The sequence below is a fragment of the Phyllobates terribilis genome, unplaced genomic scaffold, assembly GCF_046119375.1.
Source record: "Phyllobates terribilis strain yellow unplaced genomic scaffold, ASM4611937v1 Scaffold_138__1_contigs__length_4804227, whole genome shotgun sequence".
NCBI lineage: Eukaryota > Metazoa > Chordata > Amphibia > Anura > Dendrobatidae > Phyllobates > Phyllobates terribilis.
This window is the reverse complement of record NW_027362898.1, coordinates 737610-762735: the sequence shown is the minus strand read 5'-3', so window position 1 is coordinate 762735 and position 25126 is coordinate 737610. Positions and strand designations below refer to the sequence as shown.

The window sequence follows — 25126 nt, the reverse complement described above, 5'->3', positions numbered from 1 at the left end:
ATAAGCAACAGTTTAAAAGAATGCCACAGACTAATCAACCAAACTTTTTGGGTTGGTTTCTCTTTTATAGTCTGCAGGCATTAAATGAAAGAAGTCAGTGTTCCAGCAGAGGGAGACAACGTTTCAGAAAAGGCATTGTAGCAAACCAAAAAAGAAATTTTAAGCGCAGCAGAGTAACCAGCTCACATACCTGTTAGCTCAGGTGAGTTTAAAAGGCTGCTGTTGATAACAAGGGCATTTGCTAAATAGATGGTGTGTGTGCAACAATATACTGAAAGGTCAATTATATTGTGCAGCTTATCTCACCACCTGTAGTTATTTAGGTGAAAGCTCCAAAATGCTTGCCTAATATGTCTGTTTATCCAAAAGGAAGTATAGAGGGAGAGCTAGATAGATAGCATTGCATTACATTACATTACATGGCAATGCAATGCACAGTTGCTGAAGTTGAACCAAAATGAGCTTGTCATCTGGCTTCTGCAACTTTTAACATGAAAAATCCAATGAGGAGAAGAAAAGCAAAGCCAAAGAGTCCATCCCAAAATCCGACAAACAAGCAAAATGAACAAAAAGCATTGAATTCAATTCTTTCTGATTTTAGAAACTGCATTAAAGAAGGGGTGCACCGGTCCTGGAGATACTGCAATACCAGGTCAATGCGTGGAGTGGACAGAGCAAGCTCTTTTTCCATCTCCCTGTTCTAAAAATCCATTTAATATATGGTCCCCAGATAGGGGACGTATCAGATATTAAACTGATAAGAACAGATACTACACTTGATCTTAGCCAAAAGGCCGAGAAGCGATAACCAGAATTGGTTTCCGACTACGGTGCCACCCAAGGATTCTGAAAAGTCCATTTGTGGAGATGGCCACCTGGACTCCCGTTAAGAAGACATGCTGTCAACCTCTAGATCCCTCACATGCCTGCACTTTTCGGCTTGCTGCTGCTGCAATCCACGCGTTTTAGATCTGCATAACTCCACCTCTTTTAGCACAGTACCCTCAACCCCCGGCTGTTCCCACCCGCCTCAACACCGTTGGAAGGGAGGAGAACCAATTAAGGCGGGGGGGGGGGGGGGTGGAACGAGCAGCTGTCTACCCTTAGCAGGAGGGTTGCTGATTAATTACCTCTCCTGCTGCTGCTGCTGCTGGCTGTCCAGCAGCAGACTGAAGGTGGCTGCTGCTGTGCGCAGGTATATAAAGGCTCAGAGCCTATTATGACACGCGCAGCCAGCGTTCCATTGCCACATTCCGTCTACTGCAGGCGGGATACCTGGATGGCTGAATGTCACTGAGAAGCTCACAGAGACTGCCATAAGCAACAGTTTAAAAGAATGCCACAGACTAATCAACCAAACTTTTTGGGTTGGTTTCTCTTTTATAGTCTGCAGGCATTAAATGAAAGAAGTCAGTGTTCCAGCAGAGGGAGACAACGTTTCAGAAAAGGCATTGTAGCAAACCAAAAAAGAAATTTTAAGCGCAGCAGAGTAACCAGCTCACATACCTGTTAGCTCAGGTGAGTTTAAAAGGCTGCTGTTGATAACAAGGGCATTTGCTAAATAGATGGTGTGTGTGCAACAATATACTGAAAGGTCAATTATATTGTGCAGCTTATCTCACCACCTGTAGTTATTTAGGTGAAAGCTCCAAAATGCTTGCCTAATATGTCTGTTTATCCAAAAGGAAGTATAGAGGGAGAGCTAGATAGATAGCATTGCATTACATTACATGGCAATGCAATGCACAGTTGCTGAAGTTGAACCAAAATGAGCTTGTCATCTGGCTTCTGCAACTTTTAACATGAAAAATCCAATGAGGAGAAGAAAAGCAAAGCCAAAGAGTCCATCCCAAAATCCGACAAACAAGCAAAATGAACAAAAAGCATTGAATTCAATTCTTTCTGATTTTAGAAACTGCATTAAAGAAGGGGTGCACCGGTCCTGGAGATACTGCAATACCAGGTCAATGCGTGGAGTGGACAGAGCAAGCTCTTTTTCCATCTCCCTGTTCTAAAAATCCATTTAATATATGGTCCCCAGATAGGGGACGTATCAGATATTAAACTGATAAGAACAGATACTACACTTGATCTTAGCCAAAAGGCCGAGAAGCGATAACCAGAATTGGTTTCCGACTACGGTGCCACCCAAGGATTCTGAAAAGTCCATTTGTGGAGATGGCCACCTGGACTCCCGTTAAGAAGACATGCTGTCAACCTCTAGATCCCTCACATGCCTGCACTTTTCGGCTTGCTGCTGCTGCAATCCACGCGTTTTAGATCTGCATAACTCCACCTCTTTTAGCACAGTACCCTCAACCCCCGGCTGTTCCCACCCGCCTCAACACCGTTGGAAGGGAGGAGAACCAATTAAGGCGGGGGGGGGGGTGGAACGAGCAGCTGTCTACCCTTAGCAGGAGGGTTGCTGATTAATTACCTCTCCTGCTGCTGCTGCTGCTGGCTGTCCAGCAGCAGACTGAAGGTGGCTGCTGCTGTGCGCAGGTATATAAAGGCTCAGAGCCTATTATGACACGCGCAGCCAGCGTTCCATTGCCACATTCCGTCTACTGCAGGCGGGATACCTGGATGGCTGAATGTCACTGAGAAGCTCACAGAGACCGCCATAAGCAACAGTTTAAAAGAATGCCACAGACTAATCAACCAAACTTTTTGGGTTGGTTTCTCTTTTATAGTCTGCAGGCATTAAATGAAAGAAGTCAGTGTTCCAGCAGAGGGAGACAACGTTTCAGAAAAGGCATTGTAGCAAACCAAAAAAGAAATTTTAAGCGCAGCAGAGTAACCAGCTCACATACCTGTTAGCTCAGGTGAGTTTAAAAGGCTGCTGTTGATAACAAGGGCATTTGCTAAATAGATGGTGTGTGTGCAACAATATACTGAAAGGTCAATTATATTGTGCAGCTTATCTCACCACCTGTAGTTATTTAGGTGAAAGCTCCAAAATGCTTGCCTAATATGTCTGTTTATCCAAAAGGAAGTATAGAGGGAGAGCTAGATAGATAGCATTGCATTACATTACATTACATGGCAATGCAATGCACAGTTGCTGAAGTTGAACCAAAATGAGCTTGTCATCTGGCTTCTGCAACTTTTAACATGAAAAATCCAATGAGGAGAAGAAAAGCAAAGCCAAAGAGTCCATCCCAAAATCCGACAAACAAGCAAAATGAACAAAAAGCATTGAATTCAATTCTTTCTGATTTTAGAAACTGCATTAAAGAAGGGGTGCACCAGTCCTGGAGATACTGCAATACCAGGTCAATGCGTGGAGTGGACAGAGCAAGCTCTTTTTCCATCTCCCTGTTCTAAAAATCCATTTAATATATGGTCCCCAGATAGGGGACGTATCAGATATTAAACTGATAAGAACAGATACTACACTTGATCTTAGCCAAAAGGCCGAGAAGCGATAACCAGAATTGGTTTCCGACTACGGTGCCACCCAAGGATTCTGAAAAGTCCATTTGTGGAGATGGCCACCTGGACTCCCGTTAAGAAGACATGCTGTCAACCTCTAGATCCCTCACATGCCTGCACTTTTCGGCTTGCTGCTGCTGCAATCCACGCGTTTTAGATCTGCATAACTCCACCTCTTTTAGCACAGTACCCTCAACCCCCGGCTGTTCCCACCCGCCTCAACACCGTTGGAAGGGAGGAGAACCAATTAAGGCGGGGGGGGGGGGGGGGTGGAACGAGCAGCTGTCTACCCTTAGCAGGAGGGTTGCTGATTAATTACCTCTCCTGCTGCTGCTGCTGCTGGCTGTCCAGCAGCAGACTGAAGGTGGCTGCTGCTGTGCGCAGGTATATAAAGGCTCAGAGCCTATTATGACACGCGCAGCCAGCGTTCCATTGCCACATTCCGTCTACTGCAGGCGGGATACCTGGATGGCTGAATGTCACTGAGAAGCTCACAGAGACCGCCATAAGCAACAGTTTAAAAGAATGCCACAGACTAATCAACCAAACTTTTTGGGTTGGTTTCTCTTTTATAGTCTGCAGGCATTAAATGAAAGAAGTCAGTGTTCCAGCAGAGGGAGACAACGTTTCAGAAAAGGCATTGTAGCAAACCAAAAAAGAAATTTTAAGCGCAGCAGAGTAACCAGCTCACATACCTGTTAGCTCAGGTGAGTTTAAAAGGCTGCTGTTGATAACAAGGGCATTTGCTAAATAGATGGTGTGTGTGCAACAATATACTGGAAGGTCAATTATATTGTGCAGCTTATCTCACCACCTGTAGTTATTTAGGTGAAAGCTCCAAAATGCTTGCCTAATATGTCTGTTTATCCAAAAGGAAGTATAGAGGGAGAGCTAGATAGATAGCATTGCATTACATTACATTACATGGCAATGCAATGCACAGTTGCTGAAGTTGAACCAAAATGAGCTTGTCATCTGGCTTCTGCAACTTTTAACATGAAAAATCCAATGAGGAGAAGAAAAGCAAAGCCAAAGAGTCCATCCCAAAATCCGACAAACAAGCAAAATGAACAAAAAGCATTGAATTCAATTCTTTCTGATTTTAGAAACTGCATTAAAGAAGGGGTGCACCGGTCCTGGAGATACTGCAATACCAGGTCAATGCGTGGAGTGGACAGAGCAAGCTCTTTTTCCATCTCCCTGTTCTAAAAATCCATTTAATATATGGTCCCCAGATAGGGGACGTATCAGATATTAAACTGATAAGAACAGATTTTTTTTTAATTTGGCTATCCCCCACATGGGGATAAAAACCGTTTATTTAAAATTTAACAAATTACAGAAATAAAACCATTACATCCACATTACACTTTCGGGACTTCAAAGAAAAATAAAAATTCCATCACAGCAAATTTTACAAGACTTCAAATATTCCATAGGTTAAAAAGCCATTTGCCTGCCAACGTTACATTCTTTTTCCTGTCCAATAAATAGTATATGTACATTTCACTTTTACAAAAGGCTAAAATATCATCTACTGGTAACATTTCATGTTTAAAAACAGCAATATTTCTAGCATTCCAGAGCGCTATCTTGGCACAATTCACTGTCTTCCACGCCATTATTTTTTGGTCCATTGTTGGGCATTCCAGAAGACCATATAACACTGATGCAAAATTAAAGTCCTTGAGGTCCACCATTTTCTCCAGCAGGGGGATTAGTCTTCTCCAGAACTCTTTAGCAAAAGCACAAGTCCATAAAAGATGCTTCACTGTCTCTTCTTCTTGACAACCTTCTCTTGGGCAGATGGCAGACCTCACAAAACCTCTTCTGTACTGGAATGCCCGGCAAGGAAGACAGTGGTGTGCGCAGCTCCAAGACATGTCTTTCTGTACATTAAAAAGATAAGGGGCGTTAATCATTTTCCATATGTGTACAGTTTTGTCATCATCATAACGTTCAATATCACACAACGTCACATCAGTACTAATTTGTTTGAGTAGTGTCTTGCTGTTACATAGATCCCCTGTCTGTTTCTTATTCAAATTAAAATCAAGAATAATTTTCTTTAAAATCTCATAATGTGCAGGTAGGTTAAAAGCATAAGGAAAGGATAAAACCGTTTCAAACCAACCAAACCTTCTCATGAGAAAACCAGTGTTAAAACGCATAAAATAGGAAAGGTAATTATCTTTAAAAAGGGTTTTAAAACAGAAACAGAAAAAATGTATTAAAAGAAACTTATCTAAAACAGGGAAATCTTTCCCACCTTTAACCTTTGGCTTTGTCACAATTTCTCTTTTTAGTTTCTCCATTTTTGAGCCCCAAAAAAAGGTAAAACATACTTTTGTAATTCGTTTCAACAAATTTGTAGGAGGGGGGAACACCAAACTAAGATATAACAGGATAGGTAATATCACCATTTTTACAATCAGAACTTTACCTTCCATTGACAGCTTTCTCATATTCCACATGCAGATTTTCTGATTAATTTTCTGTGCTGCCGCATCCCAGCTATTAAAACCATTATTAGATTCATTAAAAGAAACACCTAAAATAGTAATGGAATCTGTAACTGCAATTGGTACATCATGTAAACTCATCCCCCCGACATTTAAAATATTACATTTAGTAAGATTAATTTTAAAACCGGAAACTGTACAAAAAGACTGAATTTGGCTTATCGTTTTTTGTATTGAAGGTACATCACATCCAAACACTGCTACATCATCCATATAGCTTACAACTTTAACTTGTAGACCGTTCCCTCCGGGTAAGGGTACTCCACATATTTGCTTATCCTGGCGTATTGTACATAAAAGGGGTTCTATAGCACATATAAAAAGCAGGGGGGACAAAGGGCAACCCTGCTTCACCCCTGATTTTAAAACTACCTCTTTTGTTTTAAAACCATTAACTAAAATCTTACTCGTACAATCATTATAAAAAGCTTTAAGAGACAATAAAAACCCACCCGGAATGCCCATTTTTTCTAAAACTTTAAAAAGATAAAAATGAGACACGCGGTCAAAAGCTTTCTCAAAATCCACCGCTAGGATTGACATCTTTGTCTTTCTGGTTTTTACATCTTCAATACAATCTTTCACCAGGTTTAAATTGTCCCAGATACTACGCCCAGGTACCCCGCATACCTGATTTGCATGAATTACTTTATGTATCACCTTTTTCAACCGATTTGCACAGATCTTAGCCATAATTTTGTAATCACTATTTAAAAGAGTTATCGGCCTCCAGTTTTTAAGATCCGTTTTGTCACCTTTTTTGTATAGTAGTGATACCTCACCTTTCTTCCATGAGTTGAGTAAAACCTTATTATTAAAAACTTCGGAAAACAAATTAAACAAATCATCTTTTAAAATATCATAAAAACTTATATAAAACTCTATGGGGATACCATCAGGGCCCGGCACTTTACCATTTTTAAAACTCTTCATGGTTTCTAAAATCTCTTCCTCAACTAGAGGTTGGGATAAAAAACTTTGGGCATCAGCATCTAGGGTGGACTTGATCTCCCCCAGGAAAGTGTGTATTAAATCATGGTCTACAGTTTTTACATTAAAAAGATCATTAAAATAGACATTTACCTTATCCAATATAACGTTGATATTATTATCTCCATCTATGTTATCAATTATTGTTTTTGCCTGTTTGTTTTTCTTAAAAAAATACCTGGAACAAGTCTCATCCTCTTCTACGTGTTTTACCTTTGAACGAAAAATCAGTTCTTTTCCTTTTTGTTCCAACCACTTTGAAATTTCTCCTTTAAGACTCAATATATCATTACCTACATCCAGACCATTGTCTTTGAATTTGTACAATGTCTGTAACCTGATATTAAGAAAATTATAGATCTCAAACTTTTCTTTAGCTTTTTGTATGCTTTTCTTAATAAAGAAATCTTTAATGCTTATTTTCATTCTATCCCACCAGGAGCTAAAAGAAATATTGGGGTTTTTCCTTTTTCTACACTTTACATAAAACTCAATAAAATCCGATAAAATTTGTGGATCTTTTAAAAGGGACACATTCAATTTCCAAGATTTCTTACCACATTTCTTCTTTCCATTAATCCTCACTCTAAAAGATAAAACCTTGTGATCTGAGAGAATATTAGTTAAAACTTCACATTTCACTGGCAGTATTTTTTCTGAACCTAAAACAAAATCTATCCTGGAGCTACATGTAGAATTGCTCCAGGTGAAACCAGCGTCTATAGGGCTATCCTTGTTACATTCTTTATACACATCAGTTAATTTACAATCATTTATAATATTGCTTAACATTCCAGACGTTTTGTCATAATTTCTACTCACGGAACCGGAGCGTCGGCTTTCGCCTTTTAAAATACAATTAAAATCACCTGCCAGGATAAAAGGTTCAGAAATGTTAATAAATAAAGGTAAAATTTCCAGCATATCAGCCCTTTCATTTTTATCAGGTGACCCATAAAAATTTAAAAACTGCCATCTTGTGCCATCAATAAAAGCCTTAACTAAAAGAATACGACCCGGTAAAATATCTTGGATAAAATCAATAGACACATTTCCCTTAAAAAGTATAGCTACCCCGGCTGATCCGGTTGCATTTGATCCAGACCAGACCGATGGACCATGTTTCCACTCTTCCTTATATTTTTTGTAAGAAATCTTATGAGGGATATGACATTCTTGTAAAAAGAAAACAGAAGCTGTAAAACAGGTTAAAAAATGTAAAACAGTAGCTCTTCTGGTCTTGGATCCTATGCCTCTCACATTGAGGGAAACACCACTAATGTCAGCCATCATAACAAATGGTTAGGAAGAAACAAAAACTGGACTTTACCTATCCGATGGACGGATCAGACCACTTGGACTTTCACCAACGCCCTCTTCTGAATCCACCGTTATCAAAGAGTCTTCATCATCGGAGAAGGAACATTCACTTAAATTAAGACCCGACGCTACTGGGGTGTAGCTCGGAAGGATATTGAGAGAAAGGTTACACTGGGTCTCCATAGGCTGACCATTTAGGTCCTCGTCAGGTGGGTCTCCGAGAGGCTCCGCACTCCCCTGCTGACCCGCAGAGGGTCGTAACACAGGGGCAGGCTGCGCACATGGCGGAGCCTCAGAGTCCCTGGAGGCAGCCAGGTTCGGGGCCCCACCTGGGGCAGCAGAGCCCCGGGACCTCGGGATTCCAGAGTCTACACCCCCGTGAGGGGATGTATCCATCTCCTCCCTATTAGCCACCTCCACGGAACCATTCTTTTTCTTATTATGAGACCTCACCAAATGCCACGTACCGCCCTCGCTCTCGTGAGACCCAGTGGGAATTTTGGGCTCGGTGTCAGCCTTTTGGCGCTCTTTTTTGGCCTTACCGACCGCCCCTTTATGATCTTTCTCAGCCTTCCTTTTAGCCTCCTTATGGTCTTTCAGCCAGCTCCTGGACTCCTGTGAGTTACCTGTCATTGACTCGGAGGGATTGTTACTAGTCGAAGCGCCCTTATCACCTCCCGAGGCTCCAGGTTGCTGTTCCTCCTCCTGAGGGGTGGTCTGATTGGCCCGTCCATTCCCGGATGTCTTGGACTTCTCCTTTTGTTTTTGTTCATCCTCTCTTAACCTGTGAGGGCAAGAAAAATAGAAATGACCAGGTGTCCGACAAAAAGAGCATTTTTTTTCATTTGGGCACTCCTTTGTGTCATGTTCAGTACTGGCACAATTTCTACAAGTGGCACCACAACTATCCTTAGAGTGCCCATAGAGACCACAATACCTACAGAAAAGTGGCATTCCTGAGAAAAAAAAATCCCCATTAGTTTGCCCTATTTTAAATCGAGCTGGAGGAAGTCTCACACCTCCAGGGAATTTTGGGTCTCTTTCACATTTTACTAAAAACTTCCATTTTGAGGTCCAGATGTTAAACTCATTCAACACTTTCCCAATCAATTTCACACTTTTAAAATAAACTGACAAAAAGGAAATAACCTCTGGTGCCGTTATGAAGGGTGAGAAGATTTTCACAACCACCATCTTTACCTCATCCAGGACGTGCTCGATAATCTGAATCCCTTTTAGACCAGGGCTATTTTCTACCGACTTAACTCTGGACAAAACATCTTTGAAAATACCTTCGCCAGTAAAGGTTACATCATAGTCTCCACGTCGAGGATAATCCTGGATAGAAAGGATTTCGTTGGTTCTGACGTGGAGCAGTTTCTCAAGCACGTCCTGGACTACATATCCCAGATTCCGCATATCGGAACCACCAGCCGTAAAGCGGACCCTTATGGTGTTCTTGAGCCTCGCATATAGAGGCACGAGGTTGGGGTCAACCTCCATGGTATGGCGCAACAAAATGCAAATTGCAACCGCCTGCAATCTGCGCCTTCAGAGCTTTGTGATAAAGCACCTGAAGGCTGGGGGATCGCTGCCCGTTACCCTAGGACTAATCCCTCTCCCTAATAGCAGCAGGCAGGTGAAGCCCACCGAAGTGGACGATCCTGCCAGGCCAAGGAGAGGGGTACCTGAGTGCCCTTCAACTGAAACCTCCTGCTGTGAAGCACTTGGTCTCAGCCAAAAGGCCGAGAAGCGATAACCAGAATTGGTTTCCGACTACGGTGCCACCCAAGGATTCTGAAAAGTCCATTTGTGGAGATGGCCACCTGGACTCCCGTTAAGAAGACATGCTGTCAACCTCTAGATCCCTCACATGCCTGCACTTTTCGGCTTGCTGCTGCTGCAATCCACGCGTTTTAGATCTGCATAACTCCACCTCTTTTAGCACAGTACCCTCAACCCCCGGCTGTTCCCACCCGCCTCAACACCGTTGGAAGGGAGGAGAACCAATTAAGGCGGGGGGGGGTGGAACGAGCAGCTGTCTACCCTTAGCAGGAGGGTTGCTGATTAATTACCTCTCCTGCTGCTGCTGCTGCTGGCTGTCCAGCAGCAGACTGAAGGTGGCTGCTGCTGTGCGCAGGTATATAAAGGCTCAGAGCCTATTATGACACGCGCAGCCAGCGTTCCATTGCCACATTCCGTCTACTGCAGGCGGGATACCTGGATGGCTGAATGTCACTGAGAAGCTCACAGAGACCGCCATAAGCAACAGTTTAAAAGAATGCCACAGATTAATCAACCAAACTTTTTGGGTTGGTTTCTCTTTTATAGTCTGCAGGCATTAAATGAAAGAAGTCAGTGTTCCAGCAGAGGGAGACAACGTTTCAGAAAAGGCATTGTAGCAAACCAAAAAAGAAATTTTAAGCGCAGCAGAGTAACCAGCTCACATACCTGTTAGCTCAGGTGAGTTTAAAAGGCTGCTGTTGATAACAAGGGCATTTGCTAAATAGATGGTGTGTGTGCAACAATATACTGAAAGGTCAATTATATTGTGCAGCTTATCTCACCACCTGTAGTTATTTAGGTGAAAGCTCCAAAATGCTTGCCTAATATGTCTGTTTATCCAAAAGGAAGTATAGAGGGAGAGCTAGATAGATAGCATTGCATTACATTACATTACATGGCAATGCAATGCACAGTTGCTGAAGTTGAACCAAAATGAGCTTGTCATCTGGCTTCTGCAACTTTTAACATGAAAAATCCAATGAGGAGAAGAAAAGCAAAGCCAAAGAGTCCATCCCAAAATCCGACAAACAAGCAAAATGAACAAAAAGCATTGAATTCAATTCTTTCTGATTTTAGAAACTGCATTAAAGAAGGGGTGCACCGGTCCTGGAGATACTGCAATACCAGGTCAATGCGTGGAGTGGACAGAGCAAGCTCTTTTTCCATCTCCCTGTTCTAAAAATCCATTTAATATATGGTCCCCAGATAGGGGACGTATCAGATATTAAACTGATAAGAACAGATACTACACTTGATCTTAGCCAAAAGGCCGAGAAGCGATAACCAGAATTGGTTTCCGACTACGGTGCCACCCAAGGATTCTGAAAAGTCCATTTGTGGAGATGGCCACCTGGACTCCCGTTAAGAAGACATGCTGTCAACCTCTAGATCCCTCACATGCCTGCACTTTTCGGCTTGCTGCTGCTGCAATCCACGCGTTTTAGATCTGCATAACTCCACCTCTTTTAGCACAGTACCCTCAACCCCCGGCTGTTCCCACCCGCCTCAACACCGTTGGAAGGGAGGAGAACCAATTAAGGCGGGGGGGGGGGTGGAACGAGCAGCTGTCTACCCTTAGCAGGAGGGTTGCTGATTAATTACCTCTCCTGCTGCTGCTGGCTGTCCAGCAGCAGACTGAAGGTGGCTGCTGCTGTGCGCAGGTATATCAAGGCTCAGAGCCTATTATGACACGCGCAGCCAGCGTTCCATTGCCACATTCCGTCTACTGCAGGCGGGATACCTGGATGGCTGAATGTCACTGAGAAGCTCACAGAGACCGCCATAAGCAACAGTTTAAAAGAATGCCACAGACTAATCAACCAAACTTTTTGGGTTGGTTTCTCTTTTATAGTCTGCAGGCATTAAATGAAAGAAGTCAGTGTTCCAGCAGAGGGAGACAACGTTTCAGAAAAGGCATTGTAGCAAACCAAAAAAGAAATTTTAAGCGCAGCAGAGTAACCAGCTCACATACCTGTTAGCTCAGGTGAGTTTAAAAGGCTGCTGTTGATAACAAGGGCATTTGCTAAATAGATGGTGTGTGTGCAACAATATACTGAAAGGTCAATTATATTGTGCAGCTTATCTCACCACCTGTAGTTATTTAGGTGAAAGCTCCAAAATGCTTGCCTAATATGTCTGTTTATCCAAAAGGAAGTATAGAGGGAGAGCTAGATAGATAGCATTGCATTACATTACATTACATGGCAATGCAATGCACAGTTGCTGAAGTTGAACCAAAATGAGCTTGTCATCTGGCTTCTGCAACTTTTAACATGAAAAATCCAATGAGGAGAAGAAAAGCAAAGCCAAAGAGTCCATCCCAAAATCCGACAAACAAGCAAAATGAACAAAAAGCATTGAATTCAATTCTTTCTGATTTTAGAAACTGCATTAAAGAAGGGGTGCACCGGTCCTGGAGATACTGCAATACCAGGTCAAAGCGTGGAGTGGACAGAGCAAGCTCTTTTTCCATCTCCCTGTTCTAAAAATCCATTTAATATATGGTCCCCAGATAGGGGACGTATCAGATATTAAACTGATAAGAACAGATACTACACTTGATCTTAGCCAAAAGGCCGAGAAGCGATAACCAGAATTGGTTTCCGACTACGGTGCCACCCAAGGATTCTGAAAAGTCCATTTGTGGAGATGGCCACCTGGACTCCCGTTAAGAAGACATGCTGTCAACCTCTAGATCCCTCACATGCCTGCACTTTTCGGCTTGCTGCTGCTGCAATCCACGCGTTTTAGATCTGCATAACTCCACCTCTTTTAGCACAGTACCCTCAACCCCCGGCTGTTCCCACCCGCCTCAACACCGTTGGAAGGGAGGAGAACCAATTAAGGCGGGGGGGGGGGTGGAACGAGCAGCTGTCTACCCTTAGCAGGAGGGTTGCTGATTAATTACCTCTCCTGCTGCTGCTGCTGCTGGCTGTCCAGCAGCAGACTGAAGGTGGCTGCTGCTGTGCGCAGGTATATAAAGGCTCAGAGCCTATTATGACACGCGCAGCCAGCGTTCCATTGCCACATTCCGTCTACTGCAGGCGGGATACCTGGATGGCTGAATGTCACTGAGAAGCTCACAGAGACCGCCATAAGCAACAGTTTAAAAGAATGCCACAGACTAATCAACCAAACTTTTTGGGTTGGTTTCTCTTTTATAGTCTGCAGGCATTAAATGAAAGAAGTCAGTGTTCCAGCAGAGGGAGACAACGTTTCAGAAAAGGCATTGTAGCAAACCAAAAAAGAAATTTTAAGCGCAGCAGAGTAACCAGCTCACATACCTGTTAGCTCAGGTGAGTTTAAAAGGCTGCTGTTGATAACAAGGGCATTTGCTAAATAGATGGTGTGTGTGCAACAATATACTGAAAGGTCAATTATATTGTGCAGCTTATCTCACCACCTGTAGTTATTTAGGTGAAAGCTCCAAAATGCTTGCCTAATATGTCTGTTTATCCAAAAGGAAGTATAGAGGGAGAGCTAGATAGATAGCATTGCATTACATTACATTACATGGCAATGCAATGCACAGTTGCTGAAGTTGAACCAAAATGAGCTTGTCATCTGGCTTCTGCAACTTTTAACATGAAAAATCCAATGAGGAGAAGAAAAGCAAAGCCAAAGAGTCCATCCCAAAATCCGACAAACAAGCAAAATGAACAAAAAGCATTGAATTCAATTCTTTCTGATTTTAGAAACTGCATTAAAGAAGGGGTGCACCAGTCCTGGAGATACTGCAATACCAGGTCAATGCGTGGAGTGGACAGAGCAAGCTCTTTTTCCATCTCCCTGTTCTAAAAATCCATTTAATATATGGTCCCCAGATAGGGGACGTATCAGATATTAAACTGATAAGAACAGATACTACACTTGATCTTAGCCAAAAGGCCGAGAAGCGATAACCAGAATTGGTTTCCGACTACGGTGCCACCCAAGGATTCTGAAAAGTCCATTTGTGGAGATGGCCACCTGGACTCCCGTTAAGAAGACATGCTGTCAACCTCTAGATCCCTCACATGCCTGCACTTTTCGGCTTGCTGCTGCTGCAATCCACGCGTTTTAGATCTGCATAACTCCACCTCTTTTAGCACAGTACCCTCAACCCCCGGCTGTTCCCACCCGCCTCAACACCGTTGGAAGGGAGGAGAACCAATTAAGGCGGGGGGGGGGGGGTGGAACGAGCAGCTGTCTACCCTTAGCAGGAGGGTTGCTGATTAATTACCTCTCCTGCTGCTGCTGCTGCTGGCTGTCCAGCAGCAGACTGAAGGTGGCTGCTGCTGTGCGCAGGTATATAAAGGCTCAGAGCCTATTATGACACGCGCAGCCAGCGTTCCATTGCCACATTCCGTCTACTGCAGGCGGGATACCTGGATGGCTGAATGTCACTGAGAAGCTCACAGAGACCGCCATAAGCAACAGTTTAAAAGAATGCCACAGACTAATCAACCAAACTTTTTGGGTTGGTTTCTCTTTTATAGTCTGCAGGCATTAAATGAAAGAAGTCAGTGTTCCAGCAGAGGGAGACAACGTTTCAGAAAAGGCATTGTAGCAAACCAAAAAAGAAATTTTAAGCGCAGCAGAGTAACCAGCTCACATACCTGTTAGCTCAGGTGAGTTTAAAAGGCTGCTGTTGATAACAAGGGCATTTGCTAAATAGATGGTGTGTGTGCAACAATATACTGAAAGGTCAATTATATTGTGCAGCTTATCTCACCACCTGTAGTTATTTAGGTGAAAGCTCCAAAATGCTTGCCTAATATGTCTGTTTATCCAAAAGGAAGTATAGAGGGAGAGCTAGATAGATAGCATTGCATTACATTACATTACATGGCAATGCAATGCACAGTTGCTGAAGTTGAACCAAAATGAGCTTGTCATCTGGCTTCTGCAACTTTTAACATGAAAAATCCAATGAGGAGAAGAAAAGCAAAGCCAAAGAGTCCATCCCAAAATCCGACAAACAAGCAAAATGAACAAAAAGCATTGAATTCAATTCTTTCTGATTTTAGAAACTGCATTAAAGAAGGGGTGCACCGGTCCTGGAGATACTGCAATACCAGGTCAATGCGTGGAGTGGACAGAGCAAGCTCTTTTTCCATCTCCCTGTTCTAAAAATCCATTTAATATATGGTCCCCAGATAGGGGACGTATCAGATATTAAACTGATAAGAACAGATACTACACTTGATCTTAGCCAAAAGGCCGAGAAGCGATAACCAGAATTGGTTTCCGACTACGGTGCCACCCAAGGATTCTGAAAAGTCCATTTGTGGAGATGGCCACCTGGACTCCCGTTAAGAAGACATGCTGTCAACCTCTAGATCCCTCACATGCCTGCACTTTTCGGCTTGCTGCTGCTGCAATCCACGCGTTTTAGATCTGCATAACTCCACCTCTTTTAGCACAGTACCCTCAACCCCCGGCTGTTCCCACCCGCCTCAACACCGTTGGAAGGGAGGAGAACCAATTAAGGCGGGGGGGGGGTGGAACGAGCAGCTGTCTACCCTTAGCTGGAGGGTTGCTGATTAATTACCTCTCCTGCTGCTGCTGCTGCTGGCTGTCCAGCAGCAGACTGAAGGTGGCTGCTGCTGTGCGCAGGTATATAAAGGCTCAGAGCCTATTATGACACGCGCAGCCAGCGTTCCATTGCCACATTCCGTCTACTGCAGGCGGGATACCTGGATGGCTGAATGTCACTGAGAAGCTCACAGAGACCGCCATAAGCAACAGTTTAAAAGAATGCCACAGACTAATCAACCAAACTTTTTGGGTTGGTTTCTCTTTTATAGTCTGCAGGCATTAAATGAAAGAAGTCAGTGTTCCAGCAGAGGGAGACAACGTTTCAGAAAAGGCATTGTAGCAAACCAAAAAAGAAATTTTAAGCGCAGCAGAGTAACCAGCTCACATACCTGTTAGCTCAGGTGAGTTTAAAAGGCTGCTGTTGATAACAAGGGCATTTGCTAAATAGATGGTGTGTGTGCAACAATATACTGAAAGGTCAATTATATTGTGCAGCTTATCTCACCACCTGTAGTTATTTAGGTGAAAGCTCCAAAATGCTTGCCTAATATGTCTGTTTATCCAAAAGGAAGTATAGAGGGAGAGCTAGATAGATAGCATTGCATTACATTACATTACATGGCAATGCAATGCACAGTTGCTGAAGTTGAACCAAAATGAGCTTGTCATCTGGCTTCTGCAACTTTTAACATGAAAAATCCAATGAGGAGAAGAAAAGCAAAGCCAAAGAGTCCATCCCAAAATCCGACAAACAAGCAAAATGAACAAAAAACCATTGAATTCAATTCTTTCTGATTTTAGAAACTGCATTAAAGAAGGGGTGCACCGGTCCTGGAGATACTGCAATACCAGGTCAATGCGTGGAGTGGACAGAGCAAGCTCTTTTTCCATCTCCCTGTTCTAAAAATCCATTTAATATATGGTCCCCAGATAGGGGACGTATCAGATATTAAACTGATAAGAACAGATACTACACTTGATCTTAGCCAAAAGGCCGAGAAGCGATAACCAGAATTGGTTTCCGACTACGGTGCCACCCAAGGATTCTGAAAAGTCCATTTGTGGAGATGGCCACCTGGACTCCCGTTAAGAAGACATGCTGTCAACCTCTAGATCCCTCACATGCCTGCACTTTTCGGCTTGCTGCTGCTGCAATCCACGCGTTTTAGATCTGCATAACTCCACCTCCTTTAGCACAGTACCCTCATCCCCCGGCTGTTCCCACCCGCCTCAACACCGTTGGAAGGGAGGAGAACCAATTAAGGCGCGGGGGGGGGTGGAACGAGCAGCTGTCTACCCTTAGCAGGAGGGTTGCTGATTAATTACCTCTCCTGCTGCTGCTGCTGCTGGCTGTCCAGCAGCAGACTGAAGGTGGCTGCTGCTGTGCGCAGGTATATAAAGGCTCAGAGCCTATTATGACACGCGCAGCCAGCGTTCCATTGCCACATTCCGTCTACTGCAGGCGGGATACCTGGATGGCTGAATGTCACTGAGAAGCTCACAGAGACCGCCATAAGCAACAGTTTAAAAGAATGCCACAGACTAATCAACCAAACTTTTTGGGTTGGTTTCTCTTTTATAGTCTGCAGGCATTAAATGAAAGAAGTCAGTGTTCCAGCAGAGGGAGACAACGTTTCAGAAAAGGCATTGTAGCAAACCAAAAAAGAAATTTTAAGCGCAGCAGAGTAACCAGCTCACATACCTGTTAGCTCAGGTGAGTTTAAAAGGCTGCTGTTGATAACAAGGGCATTTGCTAAATAGATGGTGTGTGTGCAACAATATACTGAAAGGTCAATTATATTGTGCAGCTTATCTCACCACCTGTAGTTATTTAGGTGAAAGCTCCAAAATGCTTGCCTAATATGTCTGTTTATCCAAAAGGAAGTATAGAGGGAGAGCTAGATAGCTGGCATTGCATTACATTACATTACATGGCAATGCAATGCACAGTTGCTGAAGTTGAACCAAAATGAGCTTGTCATCTGGCTTCTGCAACTTTTAACATGAAAAATCCAATGAGGAGAAGAAAAGCAAAGCCAAAGAGTCCATCCCAAAATCCGACAAACAAGCAAAATGAACAAAAAGCATTGAATTCAATTCTTTCTGATTTTAGAAACTGCATTAAAGAAGGGGTGCACCAGTCCTGGAGATACTGCAATACCAGGTCAATGCGTGGAGTGGACAGAGCAAGCTCTTTTTCCATCTCCCTGTTCTAAAAATCCATTTAATATATGGTCCCCAGATAGGGGACGTATCAGATATTAAACTGATAAGAACAGATACTACACTTGATCTTAGCCAAAAGGCCGAGAAGCGATAACCAGAATTGGTTTCCGACTACGGTGCCACCCAAGGATTCTGAAAAGTCCATTTGTGGAGATGGCCACCTGGACTCCCGTTAAGAAGACATGCTGTCAACCTCTAGATCCCTCACATGCCTGCACTTTTCGGCTTGCTGCTGCTGCAATCCACGCGTTTTAGATCTGCATAACTCCACCTCTTTTAGCACAGTACCCTCAACCCCCGGCTGTTCCCACCCGCCTCAACACCATTGGAAGGGAGGAGAACCAATTAAGGCGGGGGGGGGGGGGGTGGAACGAGCAGCTGTCTACCCTTAGCAGGAGGGTTGCTGATTAATTACCTCTCCTGCTGCTGCTGCTGCTGGCTGTCCAGCAGCAGACTGAAGGTGGCTGCTGCTGTGCGCAGGTATATAAAGGCTCAGAGCCTATTATGACACGCGCAGCCAGCGTTCCATTGCCACATTCCGTCTACTGCAGGCGGGATACCTGGATGGCTGAATGTCACTGAGAAGCTCACAGAGACCGCCATAAGCAACAGTTTAAAAGAATGCCACAGACTAATCAACCAAACTTTTTGGGTTGGTTTCTCTTTTATAGTCTGCAGGCATTAAATGAAAGAAGTCAGTGTTCCAGCAGAGGGAGACAACGTTTCAGAAAAGGCATTGTAGCAAACCAAAAAAGAAATTTTAAGCGCAGCAGAGTAACCAGCTCACATACCTGTTAGCTCAGGTGAGTTTAAAAGGCTGCTGTTGATAACAAGGGCATTTGCTAAATAGATGGTGTGTGTGCAACAATATACTGAAAGGTCAATTATATTGTGCAGCTTATCTCACCACCTGTAGTTATTTAGGTGAAAGCTCCAAAATGCTTGCCTAATATGTCTGTTTATCCAAAAGGAAATATAGAGGGAGAGCTAGATAGATAGCATTGCATTACATTACATTACATGGCAATGCAATGCACAGTTGCTGAAGTTGAACCAAAATGAGCTTGTCATCTGGCTTCTGCAACTTTTAACATGAAAAATCCAATGAGGAGAAGAAAAGCAAAGCCAAAGAGTCCATCCCAAAATCCGACAAACAAGCAAAATGAACAAAAAGCATTGAATTCAATTCTTTCTGATTTTAGAAACTGCATTAAAGAAGGGGTGCACCGGTCCTGGAGATACTGCAATACCAGGTCAATGCGTGGAGTGGACAGAGCAAGCTCTTTTTCCATCTCCCTGTTCTAAAAATCCATTTAATATATGGTCCCCAGATAGGGGACGTATCAGATATTAAACTGATAAGAACAGATACTACACTTGATCTTAGCCAAAAGGCCGAGAAGCGATAACCAGAATTGGTTTCCGACTACGGTGCCACCCAAGGATTCTGAAAAGTCCATTTGTGGAGATGGCCACCTGGACTCCCGTTAAGAAGACATGCTGTCAACCTCTAGATCCCTCACATGCCTGCACTTTTCGGCTTGCTGCTGCTGCAATCCACGCGTTTTAGATCTGCATAACTCCACCTCTTTTAGCACAGTACCCTCAACCCCCGGCTGTTCCCACCCGCCTCAACACCGTTGGAAGGGAGGAGAACCAATTAAGGCGGGGGGGGGGGGTGGAACGAGCAGCTGTCTACCCTTAGCAGGAGGGTTGCTGATTAATTACCTCTCCTGCTGCTGCTGCTGCTGGCTGTCCAGCAGCAGACTGAAGGTGGCTGCTGCTGTGCGCAGGTATATAAAGGCTCAGAGCCTATTATGACACGCGCAGCCAGCGTTCCATTGCCACATTCCGTCTACTGCAGGCGGGATACCTGGATGGCTGAATGTCACTGAGAAGCTCACAGAGACCGCCATAAGCAACAGTTTAAAAGAATGCCACAGACTAATCAACCAAACTTTTTGGGTTGGTTTCTCTTTTATAGTCTGCAGGCATTAAATGAAAGAAGTCAGTGTTCCAGCAGAGGGAGACAACGTTTCAGAAAAGGCATTGTAGCAAACCAAAAAAGAAATTTTAAGCGCAGCAGAGTAACCAGCTCACATACCTGTTAGCTCAGGTGAGTTTAAAAGGCTGCTGTTGATAACAAGGGCATTTGCTAAATAGATGGTGTGTGTGCAACAATATACTGAAAGGTCAATTATATTGTGCAGCTTATCTCACCACCTGTAGTTATTTAGGTGAAAGCTCCAAAATGCTTGCCTAATATGTCTGTTTATCCAAAAGGAAGTATAGAGGGAGAGCTAGATAGATAGCATTGCATTACATTACATTACATGGCAATGCAATGCACAGTTGCTGAAGTTGAACCAAAATGAGCTTGTCATCTGGCTTCTGCAACTTTTAACATGAAAAATCCAATGAGGAGAAGAAAAGCAAAGCCAAAGAGTCCATCCCAAAATCCGACAAACAAGCAAAATGAACAAAAAGCATTGAATTCAATTCTTTCTGATTTTAGAAACTGCATTAAAGAAGGGGTGCACCGGTCCTGGAGATACTGCAATACCAGGTCAATGCGTGGAGTGGACAGAGCAAGCTCTTTTTCCATCTCCCTGTTCTAAAAATCCATTTAATATATGGTCCCCAGATAGGGGACGTATCAGATATTAAACTGATAAGAACAGATACTACACTTGATCTTAGCCAAAAGGCCGAGAAGCGATAACCAGAATTGGTTTCCGACTACGGTGCCACCCAAGGATTCTGAAAAGTCCATTTGTGGAGATGGCCACCTGGACTCCCGTTAAGAAGACATGCTGTCAACCTCTAGATCCCTCACATGCCTGCACTTTTTGGCTTGCTGCTGCTGCAATCCACGCGTTTTAGATCTGCATAACTCCACCTCTTTTAGCACAGTACCCTCAACCCCCGGCTGTTCCCACCCGCCTCAACACCGTTGGAAGGGAGGAGAACAAATTAAGGTGGGGGGGGGGGTGGAACGAGCAGCTGTCTACCCTTAGCAGGAGGGTTGCTGATTAATTACCTCTCCTGCTGCTGCTGCTGCTGGCTGTCCAGCAGCAGACTGAAGGTGGCTGCTGCTGTGCGCAGGTATATAAAGGCTCAGAGCCTATTATGACACGCGCAGCCAGCGTTCCATTGCCACATTCCGTCTACTGCAGGCGGGATACCTGGATGGCTGAATGTCACTGAGAAGCTCACAGAGACCGCCATAAGCAACAGTTTAAAAGAATGCCACAGACTAATCAACCAAACTTTTTGGGTTGGTTTCTCTTTTATAGTCTGCAGGCATTAAATGAAAGAAGTCAGTGTTCCAGCAGAGGGAGACAACGTTTCAGAAAAGGCATTGTAGCAAACCAAAAAAGAAATTTTAAGCGCAGCAGAGTAACCAGCTCACATACCTGTTAGCTCAGGTGAGTTTAAAAGGCTGCTGTTGATAACAAGGGCATTTGCTAAATAGATGGTGTGTGTGCAACAATATACTGAAAGGTCAATTATATTGTGCAGCTTATCTCACCACCTGTAGTTATTTAGGTGAAAGCTCCAAAATGCTTGCCTAATATGTCTGTTTATCCAAAAGGAAGTATAGAGGGAGAGCTAGATAGATAGCATTGCATTACATTACATTACATGGCAATGCAATGCACAGTTGCTGAAGTTGAACCAAAATGAGCTTGTCATCTGGCTTCTGCAACTTTTAACATGAAAAATCCAATGAGGAGAAGAAAAGCAAAGCCAAAGAGTCCATCCCAAAATCCGACAAACAAGCAAAATGAACAAAAAGCATTGAATTCAATTCTTTCTGATTTTAGAAACTGCATTAAAGAAGGGGTGCACCGGTCCTGGAGATACTGCAATACCAGGTCAATGCGTGGAGTGGACAGAGCAAGCTCTTTTTCCATCTCCCTGTTCTAAAAATCCATTTAATATATGGTCCCCAGATAGGGGACGTATCAGATATTAAACTGATAAGAACAGATACTACACTTGATCTTAGCCAAAAGGCCGAGAAGCGATAACAAGAATTGGTTTCCGACTACGGTGCCACCCAAGGATTCTGAAAAGTCCATTTGTGGAGATGGCCACCTGGACTCCCGTTAAGAAGACATGCTGTCAACCTCTAGATCCCTCACATGCCTGCACTTTTCGGCTTGCTGCTGCTGCAATCCACGCGTTTTAGATCTGCATAACTCCACCTCTTTTAGCACAGTACCCTCAACCCCCGGCTGTTCCCACCCGCCTCAACACCGTTGGAAGGGAGGAGAACCAATTAAGGCGGGGGGGGGGTGGAACGAGCAGCTGTCTACCCTTAGCAGGAGGGTTGCTGATTAATTACCTCTCCTGCTGCTGCTGCTGCTGGCTGTCCAGCAGCAGACTGAAGGTGGCTGCTGCTGTGCGCAGGTATATAAAGGCTCAGAGCCTATTATGACACGTGCAGCCAGCGTTCCATTGCCACATTCCGTCTACTGCAGGCGGGATACCTGGATGGCTGAATGTCACTGAGAAGCTCACAGAGACCGCCATAAGCAACAGTTTAAAAGAATGCCACAGACTAATCAACCAAACTTTTTGGGTTGGTTTCTCTTTTATAGTCTGCAGGCATTAAATGAAAGAAGTCAGTGTTCCAGCAGAGGGAGACAACGTTTCAGAAAAGGCATTGTAGCAAACCAAAAAAGAAATTTTAAGCGCAGCAGAGTAACCAGCTCACATACCTGTTAGCTCAGGTGAGTTTAAAAGGCTGCTGTTGATAACAAGGGCATTTGCTAAATAGATGGTGTGTGTGCAACAATATACTGAAAGGTCAATTATATTGTGCAGCTTATCTCACCACCTGTAGTTATTTAGGTGAAAGCTCCAAAATGCTTGCCTAATATGTCTGTTTATCCAAAAGGAAGTATAGAGGGAGAGCTAGATGGATAGCATTGCATTACATTACATTACATGGCAATGCAATGCACAGTTGCTGAAGTTGAACCAAAATGAGCTTGTCATCTGGCTTCTGCAACTTTTAACATGAAAAATCCAATGAGGAGAAGAAAAGCAAAGCCAAAGAGTCCATCCCAAAATCCGACAAACAAGCAAAATGAACAAAAAGCATTGAATTCAATTCTTTCTGATTTTAGAAACTGCATTAAAGAAGGGGTGCACCGGTCCTGGAGATACTGCAATACCAGGTCAATGCGTGGAGTGGACAGAGCAAGCTCTTTTTCCATCTCCCTGTTCTAAAAATCCATTTAATATATGGTCCCCAGATAGGGGACGTATCAGATATTAAACTGATAAGAACAGATACTACACTTGATCTTAGCCAAAAGGCCGAGAAGCGATAACCAGAATTGGTTTCCGACTACGGTGCCACCCAAGGATTCTGAAAAGTCCATTTGTGGAGATGGCCACCTGGACTCCCGTTAAGAAGACATGCTGTCAACCTCTAGATCCCTCACATGCCTGCACTTTTCGGCTTGCTGCTGCTGCAATCCACGCGTTTTAGATCTGCATAACTCCACCTCTTTTAGCACAGTACCCTCAACCCCCGGCTGTTCCCACCCGCCTCAACACCGTTGGAAGGGAGGAGAACCAATTAAGGCGGGGGGGGGGGGGGTGGAACGAGCAGCTGTCTACCCTTAGCAGGAGGGTTGCTGATTAATTACCTCTCCTGCTGCTGCTGGCTGTCCAGCAGCAGACTGAAGGTGGCTGCTGCTGTGCGCAGGTATATAAAGGCTCAGAGCCTATTATGACACGCGCAGCCAGCGTTCCATTGCCACATTCCGTCTATTGCAGGCGGGATACCTGGATGGCTGAATGTCACTGAGAAGCTCACAGAGACCGCCATAAGCAACAGTTTAAAAGAATGCCACAGACTAATCAACCAAACTTTTTGGGTTGGTTTCTCTTTTATAGTCTGCAGGCATTAAATGAAAGAAGTCAGTGTTCCAGCAGAGGGAGACAACGTTTCAGAAAAGGCATTGTAGCAAACCAAAAAAGAAATTTTAAGCGCAGCAGAGTAACCAGCTCACATACCTGTTAGCTCAGGTGAGTTTAAAAGGCTGCTGTTGATAACAAGGGCATTTGCTAAATAGATGGTGTGTGTGCAACAATATACTGAAAGGTCAATTATATTGTGCAGCTTATCTCACCACCTGTAGTTATTTAGGTGAAAGCTCCAAAATGCTTGCCTAATATGTCTGTTTATCCAAAAGGAAGTATAGAGGGAGAGCTAGATAGATAGCATTGCATTACATTACATTACATGGCAATGCAATGCACAGTTGCTGAAGTTGAACCAAAATGAGCTTGTCATCTGGCTTCTGCAACTTTTAACATGAAAAATCCAATGAGGAGAAGAAAAGCAAAGCCAAAGAGTCCATCCCAAAATCCGACAAACAAGCAAAATGAACAAAAAGCATTGAATTCAATTCTTTCTGATTTTAGAAACTGCATTAAAGAAGGGGTGCACCGGTCCTGGAGATACTGCAATACCAGGTCAATGCGTGGAGTGGACAGAGCAAGCTCTTTTTCCATCTCCCTGTTCTAAAAATCCATTTAATATATGGTCCCCAGATAGGGGACGTATCAGATATTAAACTGATAAGAACAGATACTACACTTGATCTTAGCCAAAAGGCCGAGAAGCGATAACCAGAATTGGTTTCCGACTACGGTGCCACCCAAGGATTCTGAAAAGTCCATTTGTGGAGATGGCCACCTGGACTCCCGTTAAGAAGACATGCTGTCAACCTCTAGATCCCTCACATGCCTGCACTTTTCGGCTTGCTGCTGCTGCAATCCACGCGTTTTAGATCTGCATAACTCCACCTCTTTTAGCACAGTACCCTCAACCCCCGGCTGTTCCCACCCGCCTCAACACCGTTGGAAGGGAGGAGAACCAATTAAGGCGGGGTGGGGGGGGTGGAACGAGCAGCTGTCTACCCTTAGCAGGAGGGTTGCTGATTAATTACCTCTCCTGCTGCTGCTGCTGCTGGCTGTCCAGCAGCAGACTGAAGGTGGCTGCTGCTGTGCGCAGGTATATAAAGGCTCAGAGCCTATTATGACACGTGCAGCCAGCGTTCCATTGCCACATTCTGTCTACTGCAGGCGGGATACCTGGATGGCTGAATGTCACTGAGAAGCTCACAGAGACCGCCATAAGCAACAGTTTAAAAGAATGCCACAGACTAATCAACCAAACTTTTTGGGTTGGTTTCTCTTTTATAGTCTGCAGGCATTAAATGAAAGAAGTCAGTGTTCCAGCAGAGGGAGACAACGTTTCAGAAAAGGCATTGTAGCAAACCAAAAAAGAAATTTTAAGCGCA

General features: G+C 43.9%; 15 non-coding genes across 15 annotated transcripts; all 15 read right to left on the bottom strand.

Annotated features, from left to right (window-relative positions):
• Nucleotides 1–615: 615 nt before the first annotated feature.
• LOC141205302 (U2 spliceosomal RNA) lies at nucleotides 616–806 on the bottom strand. Its single transcript, XR_012276070.1, has one exon. It is a non-coding gene; the product is annotated as a U2 spliceosomal RNA (small nuclear RNA).
• A 1120-nt stretch (nucleotides 807–1926) lies between these two features.
• On the bottom strand, nucleotides 1927–2117 carry LOC141205301 (U2 spliceosomal RNA). Its single transcript, XR_012276069.1, has one exon. It is a non-coding gene; the product is annotated as a U2 spliceosomal RNA (small nuclear RNA).
• A 1121-nt stretch (nucleotides 2118–3238) lies between these two features.
• On the bottom strand, nucleotides 3239–3429 carry LOC141205355 (U2 spliceosomal RNA). The gene has a single exon (XR_012276122.1). It is a non-coding gene; the product is annotated as a U2 spliceosomal RNA (small nuclear RNA).
• A 1126-nt stretch (nucleotides 3430–4555) lies between these two features.
• Nucleotides 4556–4752, bottom strand: LOC141205466 (U2 spliceosomal RNA). The gene has a single exon (XR_012276229.1). It is a non-coding gene; the product is annotated as a U2 spliceosomal RNA (small nuclear RNA).
• Nucleotides 4753–11143: 6391 nt separating this feature from the next.
• On the bottom strand, nucleotides 11144–11334 carry LOC141205300 (U2 spliceosomal RNA). Its single transcript, XR_012276068.1, has one exon. It is a non-coding gene; the product is annotated as a U2 spliceosomal RNA (small nuclear RNA).
• A 1115-nt stretch (nucleotides 11335–12449) lies between these two features.
• On the bottom strand, nucleotides 12450–12640 carry LOC141205372 (U2 spliceosomal RNA). Its single transcript, XR_012276139.1, has one exon. It is a non-coding gene; the product is annotated as a U2 spliceosomal RNA (small nuclear RNA).
• Nucleotides 12641–13761: 1121 nt separating this feature from the next.
• Nucleotides 13762–13952, bottom strand: LOC141205354 (U2 spliceosomal RNA). Its single transcript, XR_012276121.1, has one exon. It is a non-coding gene; the product is annotated as a U2 spliceosomal RNA (small nuclear RNA).
• Nucleotides 13953–15075: 1123 nt separating this feature from the next.
• Nucleotides 15076–15266, bottom strand: LOC141205299 (U2 spliceosomal RNA). The gene has a single exon (XR_012276067.1). It is a non-coding gene; the product is annotated as a U2 spliceosomal RNA (small nuclear RNA).
• Nucleotides 15267–16387: 1121 nt separating this feature from the next.
• Nucleotides 16388–16578, bottom strand: LOC141205298 (U2 spliceosomal RNA). Its single transcript, XR_012276066.1, has one exon. It is a non-coding gene; the product is annotated as a U2 spliceosomal RNA (small nuclear RNA).
• A 1121-nt stretch (nucleotides 16579–17699) lies between these two features.
• Nucleotides 17700–17890, bottom strand: LOC141205353 (U2 spliceosomal RNA). Its single transcript, XR_012276120.1, has one exon. It is a non-coding gene; the product is annotated as a U2 spliceosomal RNA (small nuclear RNA).
• A 1124-nt stretch (nucleotides 17891–19014) lies between these two features.
• On the bottom strand, nucleotides 19015–19205 carry LOC141205297 (U2 spliceosomal RNA). Its single transcript, XR_012276065.1, has one exon. It is a non-coding gene; the product is annotated as a U2 spliceosomal RNA (small nuclear RNA).
• Nucleotides 19206–20327: 1122 nt separating this feature from the next.
• Nucleotides 20328–20518, bottom strand: LOC141205296 (U2 spliceosomal RNA). The gene has a single exon (XR_012276064.1). It is a non-coding gene; the product is annotated as a U2 spliceosomal RNA (small nuclear RNA).
• A 1121-nt stretch (nucleotides 20519–21639) lies between these two features.
• LOC141205294 (U2 spliceosomal RNA) lies at nucleotides 21640–21830 on the bottom strand. The gene has a single exon (XR_012276063.1). It is a non-coding gene; the product is annotated as a U2 spliceosomal RNA (small nuclear RNA).
• A 1120-nt stretch (nucleotides 21831–22950) lies between these two features.
• LOC141205292 (U2 spliceosomal RNA) lies at nucleotides 22951–23141 on the bottom strand. Its single transcript, XR_012276061.1, has one exon. It is a non-coding gene; the product is annotated as a U2 spliceosomal RNA (small nuclear RNA).
• Nucleotides 23142–24259: 1118 nt separating this feature from the next.
• LOC141205291 (U2 spliceosomal RNA) lies at nucleotides 24260–24450 on the bottom strand. Its single transcript, XR_012276060.1, has one exon. It is a non-coding gene; the product is annotated as a U2 spliceosomal RNA (small nuclear RNA).
• Nucleotides 24451–25126: the final 676 nt, after the last annotated feature.